Consider the following 12,206-nt stretch of genomic DNA (forward strand, 5'->3'; position numbering starts at 1 on the left):
GCAGGCTCCAGGCTCTGAGCAGTCAGCACAGAGCCCGAGGCGGGGCTCAAACTCACGGACCGTGAGATCATGACCTGAGCCGAAGTTAGACGCTTAACCGACTTAGCCACCCAGGCACCCCAGAAATTATTCTTTGTGATTTATAGCTAGTCTATTCTATCCTTGATTCTCTTTAGTTGAGGTTACTTGAACTTCAACTAAAGTGAGGGACCTCTGGCAAGTCAGTAGGGACTTAACTGGATCTTTTAAGTAGTCAAGTAACATCCCACAAAGGCTTCTACAGAGGTTGAGGTAAAACATCCATTAAAACCAAAACAGTGCTTTATCACTATTTTGATTCTCACTTTTTGGTGGTAATGGAGGGGTTGTTAGAATGAATATTTCTAGGTCACACTCTGTGGGGGGCCAGGCCCCGGTGCCAGGCTGAGACCGGGTCTAGCAATGTTCCCTGTTGACTCAGCCAACCCGGCAGTTCCCCTTCCCATTCCCCCACTTTCAAGGGCATACGAAAGCCTTGTCAAGGCTGAGAAAGTTAATTCCTGAAGCCTGTGGTCTGCAGGTGTTGGCAGTAATGCTACCTCCCTTTTTCTACCCCGAGTCAGATAGAAACAAACATGGGAACTGTGTTTTGCTAGCAATCTATCAACAAGGTCTTGTGACCTGTTCAGAAAGTTCGCAAGGTACACAGAACTAAATGTTTTGGCTGGCAGTGATCATGTGAAAACTGTTTATTCTTAGAATGACCTGATCCATAAGAGTCTTATATTATAAAAGATTGTGTACAGCAACAATAAGGCCGTCACTTGGGCCATGAGCCCAGGGGACCCTCCTGTTCCCAAACTTTCTCTTCCCTCTTTTTTTCTTGCATTCCCCTACCCTCAGGACCCTGATCTCGGTGTTTGTTGCACCGGTCACAACACACTCCCAAATTCTGATTCTACCAGGCTGGTGTAGGGCCTACAACGATAAACATTTACCCAGAACCCACATGATTCTAACACGAGTTATTTTCTACTCTTCCTCAGCAAAACTCTAACCTCTGACTTCCCCCTATTAATCAGGTGAGTTATATTGTTTATGAAGAAAGTAAATGTTGTTGCCTGACACGCAACTTAGAAAATCCATATTTAACAAGTTCACTTTCTTGGTGGCACAAAGATTTTTAAAAACTATCTAACTGAAATATATGCTGGTTCTAACCTAATATTATTAGAACTTCTGAGATTCTCTCATCTATTTAAATTCAAGAATAGATTTCTCAGGCAGAGCTAATGAAAAGCTTGGCTGGCTCAATTTTTGCATACATATTCTTGAGACTATTTGCTTCCTATTTTAATTTTTACTTTCTTACTTAGATTTATTTCAGATTTTTGAAAAAACATCCATTGGAAAATGTAATTGCCATGCAGTATCTTACAACTGTATGAAGGTAACATTTTCAAAGTAAAACCAATTCCAATTACTCATGCGGAGCATTTGCCACAACTCTTTTGAAACAGCATATCCGATCTCAAAGCCTTAGGAGCTTCTTTACGTTCCAGGGGGAAAAAAAAACAAAAATGAAAAGTACATTCATTAAAACATTCTCTATTGCTGTAACAATTTTAGAACTGTAAAGGATAAAAATAGAAAATACTAAGAAACTGCATGGTAAGGTGATTCAAGGTATGAACTCTGTGGCCAACTTTTCTGGCACCAAATCTTACCAGTTCTGATAGCTGGGCAGCCCGGAGCTGTTCGATGACCAGCTTTGTGTCTTATTTTCCACATCTGTACGCTTGGAATTATGATAAGGTCTCCATCATTTTGTTTTAGGAAAAGATGTTTAACCTCTTAGTATTTGTTACTTCATCTTTAAGATAGGGATAATAACAATACCTCTAGCAAAGTTAGATTGCTGTGAAGATTGAATAATTTAACACATTTAAGGTTTTTTTTTTTAATTTTCTTTTTTTTGAACGTTTATTTATTTTTGGGACAGAGAGAGACAGAGCATGAACGGGGGAGGGGCAGAGAGAGAGGGAGACACAGAAACGGAAACAGGCTCCAGGCTCTGAGCCATCAGCCCAGAGCCTGACGCGGGGCTCGAACTCACGGACCGCGAGATTGTGACCTGGCTGAAGTCGGACGCTTAACTGACTGCACCACCCAGGCGCCCCAAACACATTTAAGGTTTTTAATACGGTCAATGAGTTGCTACACATGTGACATTTAAGTAGTACTTGGCACATATTGAACACTCAGTAAGGGTTAGTCATTATTTTAAAATACTAAGGAGCTGAAAAGAGTTTTATCTGTTTTTACTTGTAGGTGACTAATTATGGACGGCACAGAAAAATATTTATCAAAACTTAAAAACTGTTATTCTGCACGTTCTGCAACTAATATTAACATACTAGAAACTCTAGAAGATTTTGGAATTAGAGACGACAATGTTTTCGTAGTTGCATATCCAAAATCTGGTAAGTTTGAGGAGAGGGCCACCTGTTAAATCTTCATTCTGGTTTGGTAATACACATGTACAACTGTCCCCTTTTCCAGACATTGACAGAAGCCCAACCTGCTTTTAGGATCAGAAAAGAAGATAAATCTAAAATCTCTCTGATGCTGGGTTATTTGGGATACATATATTCTCATTTCTTTTTTATTTATTTATTTATTTAAAGACTAAAAATTCTTTTCAGTCTTTATTTTTGAGAGAGAGAGACACAGAGCACGAGCAGGGGAGGGGCAGAGAGAGAAGGAGACACAGAATCCGAAGCAAGCTCCAGGCTTTGAGCTGTCAGCACAGAGCCTGAGGCAGGGCTCAAACCCACGAACTGTAAGATCATGACCTGAGCTGAAGTCACAAGCTTAACCAGTTGAGCCACCCAGGTGCCCCACATATTTTGTCACTTCTGGATGGCACATACGGAGAAAGCAAATATTGAGCCAACAGCAGATTGGTAAATGCTGACCTGTCGGCTTGGTCTGAGAATGGAAGAAAATGGATTTTAAAAATCTTGTAGGATTTTTGTTAGCAGCATATCTCATGCAAAACTAATCCCTAGTATACTTTTCAGTTACTCTAATTGCTTTGTATTTCTCTACAATAATGAAATAATTTGAAGCTAAAATAGTTTTAAAATCTTTTATTCCAAAAAAAGCTTATTTTTTTAAGTTGGGCTTTTTTGAATATAGGATAATTGTTGTCCTTGAAGCAATGTTGGTGGTTAATGTTGCTCAAAGATATGTTGGAGTCTAAAGTCAATACAAAAAAAGTAATTGTTCCTGATTTTCATGAAAATGCTTCAGTTTCTCCTTTTTGCTATCTACTTTGAAATTCATGACCTTGTTTACTTTCTCTAAATGAGTAAGCACATGCCTCATCCCTGGATCCTTCCACTCTGCAAAACACACAACTGATGTTTTGTGTTTTTTTTTTTTCCCTCCATTAGACATTGGTGCCATTTCAGTTTGCTTAGTTATAGGTCAAGCCCTGCCATCCATAAGAGTTTTCCCCTTATATTTAATGCAGCCCAAGTGTTTGGGACACCTCACACCAATCCTCAGTCCAGACTGTTAGGTTCTTACTCATTTTCGAGGAGAGATTAGTGAGCCTTCCCAGGATCCACCATAAATTATATCAAATCTGTCATGCAGACAAATCAGTTGAGTAGTGACATTTGCAAGATTCTTGGTATCTCAGACCCTTTTTTTAGAACATTGATGTTAGATTCAGGAACATAGTTGCAAAATCCCTAAACCAAATACAAGCAAAACAAATTCAACGATGTTAAAAAAAATACACTGTGACCAAAATGGGTTTTTCTCAAGAGCCAAGATTGTTCTAAAAATGTATTAATGTAGTTCATTCACATTACTAGAGTACAGGAGAAAGCTTGAATTATCATTTCAATAAATGCAGGACATTCACTCAAAATATTTCAGCATCCATTCGCAATGGAAACTATTAGCAAACAGGGGCGAAAAGGGAACTTATTTAACTTGATAAACAATGCACCAAAAGCTCCACAAATGCACCACAAACATCATATGCAATAGTGAAAATTAAAATATTGCATTTAAAATCAGGAACAAGACAAAAATGTCTGCTGTTACTACTTTTCTTCAATATTGTACGGGAAGACCTGTATTGCTCAATAAGAAAAAAAAAGTGAAAGGGGACTTGGGCTCTTCATTTGTCTACATTTCTAGAAGATGAAGTTCTAAGAAAGGAGACTAAGGAAGCCACAGAGGGAGGGAGCCACAGAGGGAGCCACAGAAAACTGAAAAAAGGGAATTTACATGAAATACAGAAAACAGAGGAGTGCCTGGGTGTCTGAGTCAGTTCAGCCTCCAACTTCGGCTCAGGTCATGGTCTCATGGCTCCTGGGTTCCAGCTCTGCTGACAGCTCAGAGCCTGGAGCCTGCTTCCAATTCTAAGTCTCTGTCTCTCTCCGCCCCTCCCCTGCTCATACTCTGTCTCTCTCAAAAACAAATGAAGCTTAAAAATTAAAAAAAAAAAAAAAAAAAACAAAGAAAACAGAGAAGTAGCTGAAGGATTAATCTGATCACCACTATCATGGAATCAGAACAACCACAGTTCTTCAGAGTATGGAAAAGGAACTAAGAGCCCTTGGTTTTATCTTTATTAATTTTAATACAAAATACAGAAAACCCATAAAACTTGAACAAATTTCTTGGTCTATTAAAAGTGGTTAATAGAAATAAAAAGCACCAAATAATTTTTAGATGGATAGCGTTACTATTAACATTTATTTTTACAAATCAATTCAGAGTTGAAAACAGGATTATTTATTTTTACAGGTTCCATCTGGACTCAGCAAATATTAAGCTTAATTTATTTTGAAGGACATCGTAACAAAACTGAAATTGTGTCCACAATTGAGAGAGTCCCCTTCTTTGAATACAGAATGAAGCCAGATGACTTTGTCAAGAGACCATCCCTTTGCCTCTTCATTTCCCACATCCCATATTATTTAGCACCAAAAGGTCTCAAGAACAAAAAGGCAACATATGTCACAGAAATAGTTAAGGACCTTTTGCACAAATACTTTCTTCAAATATTGTTTAAATATTTCTTCAAATGTTGTTGTCCAGCCCCACTCATTCATATCCTTTCAAATGTGATTATTATAAACTTTACGATCTTTTTTGCACATTAAAAATATATAGAATTATAGGTATATACATAAATTGGATCACAACACACATTGTTTTCAGTGTAACTATATAATGTATAGCAAAATTGTTTTATGTCAGCACATAAAATTCTATTCTTTTTTAGTGGCCTAGTAGGATTTTATTTTATAGCTATATAATCCTGAATGTGTATTGGTGGACAGGTAGTTTGCAGCAAATGTGTATTACATTGAAATAAACATTCTTGGAGATCTTTTTTTTTTGCACTTTTTTGATCTGGTAAAATGTTTCCCTAAAAATGGAGTTTTCAGATTAAAGTGTTTCAATATTTTAAGTGATTACCAAATATTTAGATATTATCTACTTGCCTTCTATAATCTGTCAATTTATACTTCATCAAATAGTATGTAAGAATGATTTTTCTTCACATGCTCACCAGTGATTGAAATTACCGATCTTTGCTAATGTGCTAGATTAAAAAAAAAAAGACAAAAACAAAACCCCCCAAAACAAACAAACCAAAAAAACCCCTCATTCCTGTCTAATTTGCAGTCCTTTTGATTTTAATAAACTGAAACATCTTTTAAATATTTCTAGGCTTTGAAATAGTCTTTATATTCCCTACCTGTGGGAACAGAACACCACAATGACCGCAGGTGCATATATTCGCTCAGGCTCCAAGATCTTTGAGAGAACTCAAGATACTGAAGTTAAAAATTAATTACCTGAAAGGACTTGAGTGAATTACCTTGGGAAATGTGGTCTGTTCTTTAGTGGGCAGATAGGGATGTTCTGCTTAAAGGAAGCCAGCTGTATATAGCACAGTGCATTCACTCTCTTCCTTGTCTTTCCTTCTATCATAAAGATTCTTATCAAAACATATGTATCTGCAAGACTGCTCTCGTAGCAAGATATGTACGATAGCTGAATCAGATGTACATTGTTGACATGTTTTGCTAAGTTTCGGTTGTTAACCATTGCTAATCTGTTTTTCCTGAAAACGTATATAAGAAGACGCTCAATAAACCTCAGTAACTCGGGCTGTTGGCTCAGGGGTCCCCTGTGCCTCGCTATACTGTCGTCTTTCTCTCAGTTCCTTGGCCTCCCCAGGTCTACAGCCCAATCAGGTCGACATCTATCCATTTGTCTTTAGCTTGTCTTTTATTTACTGCTTTGTAGAAGCATTTTGGGGGGACAAATATTTTAGCAATTAATAGTTTACCTTTAAAAATTGTTAAATGCTTTTAATTTTGTGTTATCTATTCATAGTTCCTTCATAGCTCTGGCTCTTGTGTCTTGCTTAAAAGAACACTTCCCCACCACAAAGATTATATATATACTCTCCAAGTTTTTCTAATTTTATGCTTTTATTTTTTACATTTAATTGTAAATTATATCTAATACTGAATGTGATTTGAAATATAACTATTGCATGGTTATTTGCCAATTGACCCAACATAATTTGTTTAAGCATTTACTCTTTCCCTGCTGTTTTGAAGTCTACACTTTTATATACTAAGATTCCATAGTCTCTCTCTCTGATTCTGTGTTGTTTATTCCAAAAATTGATACATCTGTTTAATGTCACAGTTCTTCATTGTTTTAAATCTTGTAACTGATAAAGCAAATCCTACCAAGTTTACCATCCACCAAATGTGCTATGTTGTTCTTTGTATGCTTCTTAGGCATTTTTTTCTCTGAATTAGCAGGGTTTTTTGTTTACTTTTTTATAACTATCATGAACTGAAAGTTTTTCTTACTAGTGTCTTTTCTATTTGTTTATTGCTATTATAAAGAAAGAGGCTTTGGTTTTGCCACTCTGTTGTATTTGGCTCCCTTAATCTCTGTAACTAGTTTTATGAATTTTCCCTTTATACTCTGAATATAATTCATTTTAAAATAATAATCCATTTTATTTCTATTTTCCAATATTTACACTTTTTTTTCTATTTCAATAGTTAATATCTGCAGTACAAGCCAGAATAATAGAGGTGATAAGAAATCTTCTCTTGTCCTTAATTGTTCAGCATTTTTATTATCTTGTCTTGTTTTGTTTTGCCATTGATTTGAGGGGGCATATAATGCCGAGAATTTTTTTTTAATTCTTACTTTACTTGGGAGTTTTATCTTTGTTTTTGCTTTATGCAGAAAAGCTCTTTTCACATAAAATGCCTTTTTTGGGAAATTCTGAAGATTTCATGCTCCTCCATTTTAGTTTATAGTGAATTGAAATCCACCAATACTTTTTTTAATGTTTATTTATTTATTTTGTGAGAGAGAGAAAGCACGTGTGCAAGGAGAGAGGCAGAGAGAGAAGGGGAGAGTGAGAGAATTCTACCGTGAGTGGGAGAGAATCGTGACCATTGTGAGAGCATGACCTGAGCAGAAATCAAAAGTCAGATACTTAACTGACTGAGCCACCCAGGCACCCCAAAATCCACGAGTAATTTAATGACGTCTTGTTTCTGGAATAAATCTTACTTGCTTATATTATAATACTTGTTTAAACATACTGCTAGAACAGTTTTGTTAATCTTTACTCAGGAATTTTTATTTGTAATTATTTTTAAAAAAGGCTTTAACTTTCCATGTTTGCTCTATCTTTATTTGATTTTAGTACCACTGAAATTCTAGTCTTGCAAAATATATTTGAAAGTTTTTGTATTTTTGGGAAGTTATCAAATAGTTTAAAAGATATAAATTAACTGAATGTTTAAAAGATTTGAGTAAAGCCCATTATAAATATATCAATCTTGTCAGCTTTATAGTTCTACATTTTCCTTTTTCTTATCAGTTTATTTAATTTTTTTAATGTTTATTTATTTTTGACAGAGAGAGAGAGAGAGAGAGAGAGAGAGCAAGTGGGGAAGGAGCAGAGAGGGAAACACAGAATCTGAAGCAGATTCCAGGCTCTGAGCTGTCAGTACGGAGCCCAGTGCAGGGCTTGAACTCACAAACCCTGAGATCATGACCTGAGCTGAAGCTGGACACTTAACCAACTGAGCCACCCAGGTGCCCCATGTTATCATTTTATTTAAATTAGGTGCCTTCCCCCAAACCGGAATTATAATTTTGTTTTCAAAGCAAATTATCCACCGTTTTCTAGATTTCAAAACATGGAAAAAAATTACAGTATATTCTGCCATGATCTGATGAATTTTTTCCAATTCTGTGATTACATCTTTTTCATTCATTAGTAAGGATGGAAAAATTTATATATTGCTTTTTTCACATTTTTCAAGGTACCAGTGATTTTCTATTTTATTGTGGTTTTCCTCCAAAGAACTAGCTCTTTGTTAAGATATAACTTACTGTTTTCTACTTTTTGATTTCTGCTTTCATTTTAATTATTTCCTCATATTTCATTCATATTTTTCTTTCTTCTTTACTTAAATGAATAGCATTATCTATATCCAATGTTTATTTTTTCAAATATTGGCATTTAAAAATGATGGATATCTTTTTAATATAGCTAGAAATAAAATCTTGTTAATATATAGTCTATCATTTTAATTTTAATTTTCTAATTGGTCCAAGTGGTTTTGAAGACTTTTTCCCCTAAGTGTTTATATAATTTTCTTTTTTAACTTCTTCATTGTTGATTGTTAATATTATGGCTTTATTAATAGGTGGTGGTACCATAAGATTTCTAATTTTTGAAATTTATGGCGAATTATATGATCAATTTTTCAATATGTCCCATGACTATATGAGAAAATGGTGTGTATTCTCCAGGTGGGGCGCTAACATACACACGTATAAAATAAATTTTGTTAGATAATTTTGTAAATTGATTTTGTTAATCATTTTATCTTTTTGTCCAAAGATAAGCGTGTATAAATCTCCCACTATAATTGTTGCTAAATCTGTGCCATTTAAGTTGTTCTATTCCATAACATTATTCTATACAAACATTTCTGTTCTGTCGTTCATTGCAAACAAGTTATATGTTGTCCTGTTAAATCATTTTGCTTTAAATTTTACTTAACTTTATCTTGTCACTTGTGTTCTTTTTCCCTGGAGTTTTGCCCATGTGCCTTTGTTTGTTCTTAATTTTCAATATTATATTTCAAAGCTATATAATTTTACAAGTTGTGTAAGTAATTCTATTAGATCTATGTCTTCTCTTCATTTTATAATTAGGTTATTGAAATATTTTGTTATTCTAGCACATGCTGCTATGAACATTCTTAATCATGTTCCCTGGTGCAAATCTGCACACGCTTTCCCAGAGTATACACCCAAGAATAGAATTGCAAACCCATAAAGTTCAAAAATGTTCAACTTCATAAGATGCTGCTATTTTTTTTTAATACAAAGCTGTTATACCAGCTTATGACAAAGCTAGTAATTGTAACTGGTGAGTTCTTATTTTCCTCCTAGGAAACTTTTCTATCAGACTTTGATTTTTATCAATACGGTAATTATAAAATGGTTTCCCAAACTGATCTTAATTTGCATTTCCCTAATCAGTGATGTGATTAAGCACTTTTTGATAGGTTTGTTGACTATAATTTCTTATTCTGTGAAACAGTTGTGACATTTGCCCAGCTTGTAATTCATTGTTTATCTTTTTCTCGTCGATTGGTTTAAAACTTTTTTTAATATTTATTTTTTTGAGAGAAAGACAAAATGCGAGTGGGGGAGGGGCAGAGAGAGAGGGAGACACAAAACCCAGAATCTGAAGCTGGCTCCAGGCTCTGAGCTGTCAGCACAGAGCATGACTTGGGGCTTGAACTCATGAACCATGAGATCATGACCTGAGTTGAAATTGGACACTTAACCAATTGAGCCACCCAGGCGCCCCTTATTGATTGGTTTTATATATATTCTGGACACTAATCTATTATAGGTTATATGTGTTGCTTCTCTCATATTTTGTTGCTTTTGCCACTTTATGGTGTATTTTAACAGCATTCTTAAGTTTAATGCAGTCCAATTCATCAATTTTTATTTTAAATATATTTTTTTCCCATTTAGGAAATCTTTCTGTTTTATAAGACCAGAAATATATTCTTTATTTTTTTAGATGTTAAAGTTTTACTTTCATATTTAAATTCTAATAATCTGTTTAAATTTTTTTAAATATTTATTTATTTCTGAGAGAGAGAGAGAGACAGAGCATGAGCAGGGGAGGGGCAGAGAGAGAGGGAGACACAGAATCGGAAGCAGGCTCCAGGCTCTGAGCCATCAGCACAGAGCCCGACGCGGGGCTCGAACTCACAGACTGTGAGATCATGACCTGAGCCAAAGTCGGACGCTCAACCAACTGAGCCACCCAGGAGCCCCAGTTAATTCTTAATTATGTAAAGATATTATTGAAATTTCTATAGAGTTTACTACTTTTAAAATATTGTTTCTTCATTTGTACCATTTATTATCTTCTGCAATTTCTCATTGCTCAACTAGATCAGATATAAAGCAATTCTCATGTTCTTAATAGTTTGCTGTCTCTAATGTCAATAATAATGTTTACAAAAGAAAATCTGAACGCTGAAGATGTCAAATTATTAATCTTCATTTAAAAATTGGCTTCAGACCATTTCAGACTTTCATGAACCAAAACTGTATCAATGGTTTTTCTGAGAACCCTCTGTGGTTTTGACTTCATTATTCGAAAATCTTTGGATCTCATTTTTTTCAATTTTGAAAATGAAGAACCAGTAACCTTGCAAGGTTATATGAAGAATTATATCATGATGGATGTACTTCGCCAAGATGGCATCTGGCATTTAGTAAAATATATTTAAAAATTCTAATCTTTTTATGTATTTTAGTTTTGGTTTTCCAAAACTAAAGAACAGTTATAATTTGATGATAGTGACTGGTGGGAGTTTAACAGTTAAGGAAGTAGACTATATAAAACTATAATTACATTCCCAAGTTTGTTTCTTAGCTCAACCTTGTATAAGGAAAAGTGAAGTGTCAGCCCTCCCCACCCCTCCACCCCCTGCCTCCACCCCAGAGAACTAACAGATAGTTAAGTTGCCTTGGAGAAGGAATTAAAGTGGGTTGGAGAAAATTTTGATCCTGAGAGTGTTACTTCTTCACCTAAGTGCTGTTCATGTTCTTATCCCACTAGGAACCATTGGAGACTGGAAATACCACTTGACCGTGGAACAAAATGAAAAATCTTACAGAATATTCCAAAGCAAAATGAAGGATTTTCCCTTGAAGTGCATCTGGGAGATAACTGAGGAGTAGAATCAGTGCAAAATAATCATATAAAAATCTACTAACTAGAAGGATATTTTAAGACACATTAATTTGTGCTTCTCATGCAAATGTTAATTATAAAACTTTGTTGCTAAAAAAATATGAGTAAATTGTGCTGAGATTGGTTACTGTGATTTTGATGAACACTTTGAAATTTCAGAAATTAAAATGACTTGGGAAAAAAGGAAAAAACAGAATGCATGCAACATGGATTGCAAGTGTCTTGAGTTTCCTGTAGTGTGTATTTTTTCTTTATCTACAGTTACATTTAGGGTCAGCAAACTCACATATAAATGCTTGCATCATTTTAATAATTTATTAGATCACAAAATTTGCACTAAGGATCCAAGAATCAAAAGTGGATTAATCATCAAATGGTTCAATCATTTAACTATTTGGATAAAACAATAATTGTATTCATAACATCTCACTCACTAAACTAAATATGTAAGATAAAATCATTTTACTAAAAAAATATAGGTGAACCTGTTTATAATTCTTAAATGGAGAAAAACTTTTGAAGCATAAAAGCAGTGGAAGAAATTTAAATAAAAATTCAGTAAATTTACATTCATAAACATTTCAAGGCACCACCACAACAATCAACAAAGGGAAACAACCCACTGTCTATGTACAATAAAATATGTAAGTAAATTGTGGCACTTCATATAAAGAAATACTATACTTCAATAAGGATATATGAATTAAACTACATGAAAAATATATATGACTCTCAGAAATATAATAATATTCAGTGGAAAAACACTCATTGAATGATTGATTATGTAAGATTTTAAAACAGGTAAAATTAATCTATGGTTTTAAAGAGTGGTTTTCTATGTGGG

The 12,206-nt window shown here is 34.6% G+C and overlaps 1 long non-coding RNA gene across 2 annotated transcripts; it reads left to right on the plus strand.

The window, feature by feature from the left end:
• The first annotated feature begins 817 nt into the window (after window positions 1-817).
• Window positions 818-11,574, plus strand: LOC109499861. Of its 2 annotated transcripts, none has more exons than XR_006598206.1 (3): window positions 818-1,061; window positions 2,311-2,462; window positions 11,228-11,574. It is a non-coding gene; the product is annotated as an uncharacterized LOC109499861 (long non-coding RNA). The 2 variants fall into 2 exon arrangements; XR_002742423.2 differs by lacking the exon at window positions 11,228-11,574 and adding an exon at window positions 4,810-6,185.
• Window positions 11,575-12,206: the final 632 nt, after the last annotated feature.

Source organism: Felis catus, chromosome B2 (genome assembly GCF_018350175.1).
Source record: "Felis catus isolate Fca126 chromosome B2, F.catus_Fca126_mat1.0, whole genome shotgun sequence".
Taxonomy (NCBI): Eukaryota; Metazoa; Chordata; class Mammalia; order Carnivora; family Felidae; genus Felis; species Felis catus.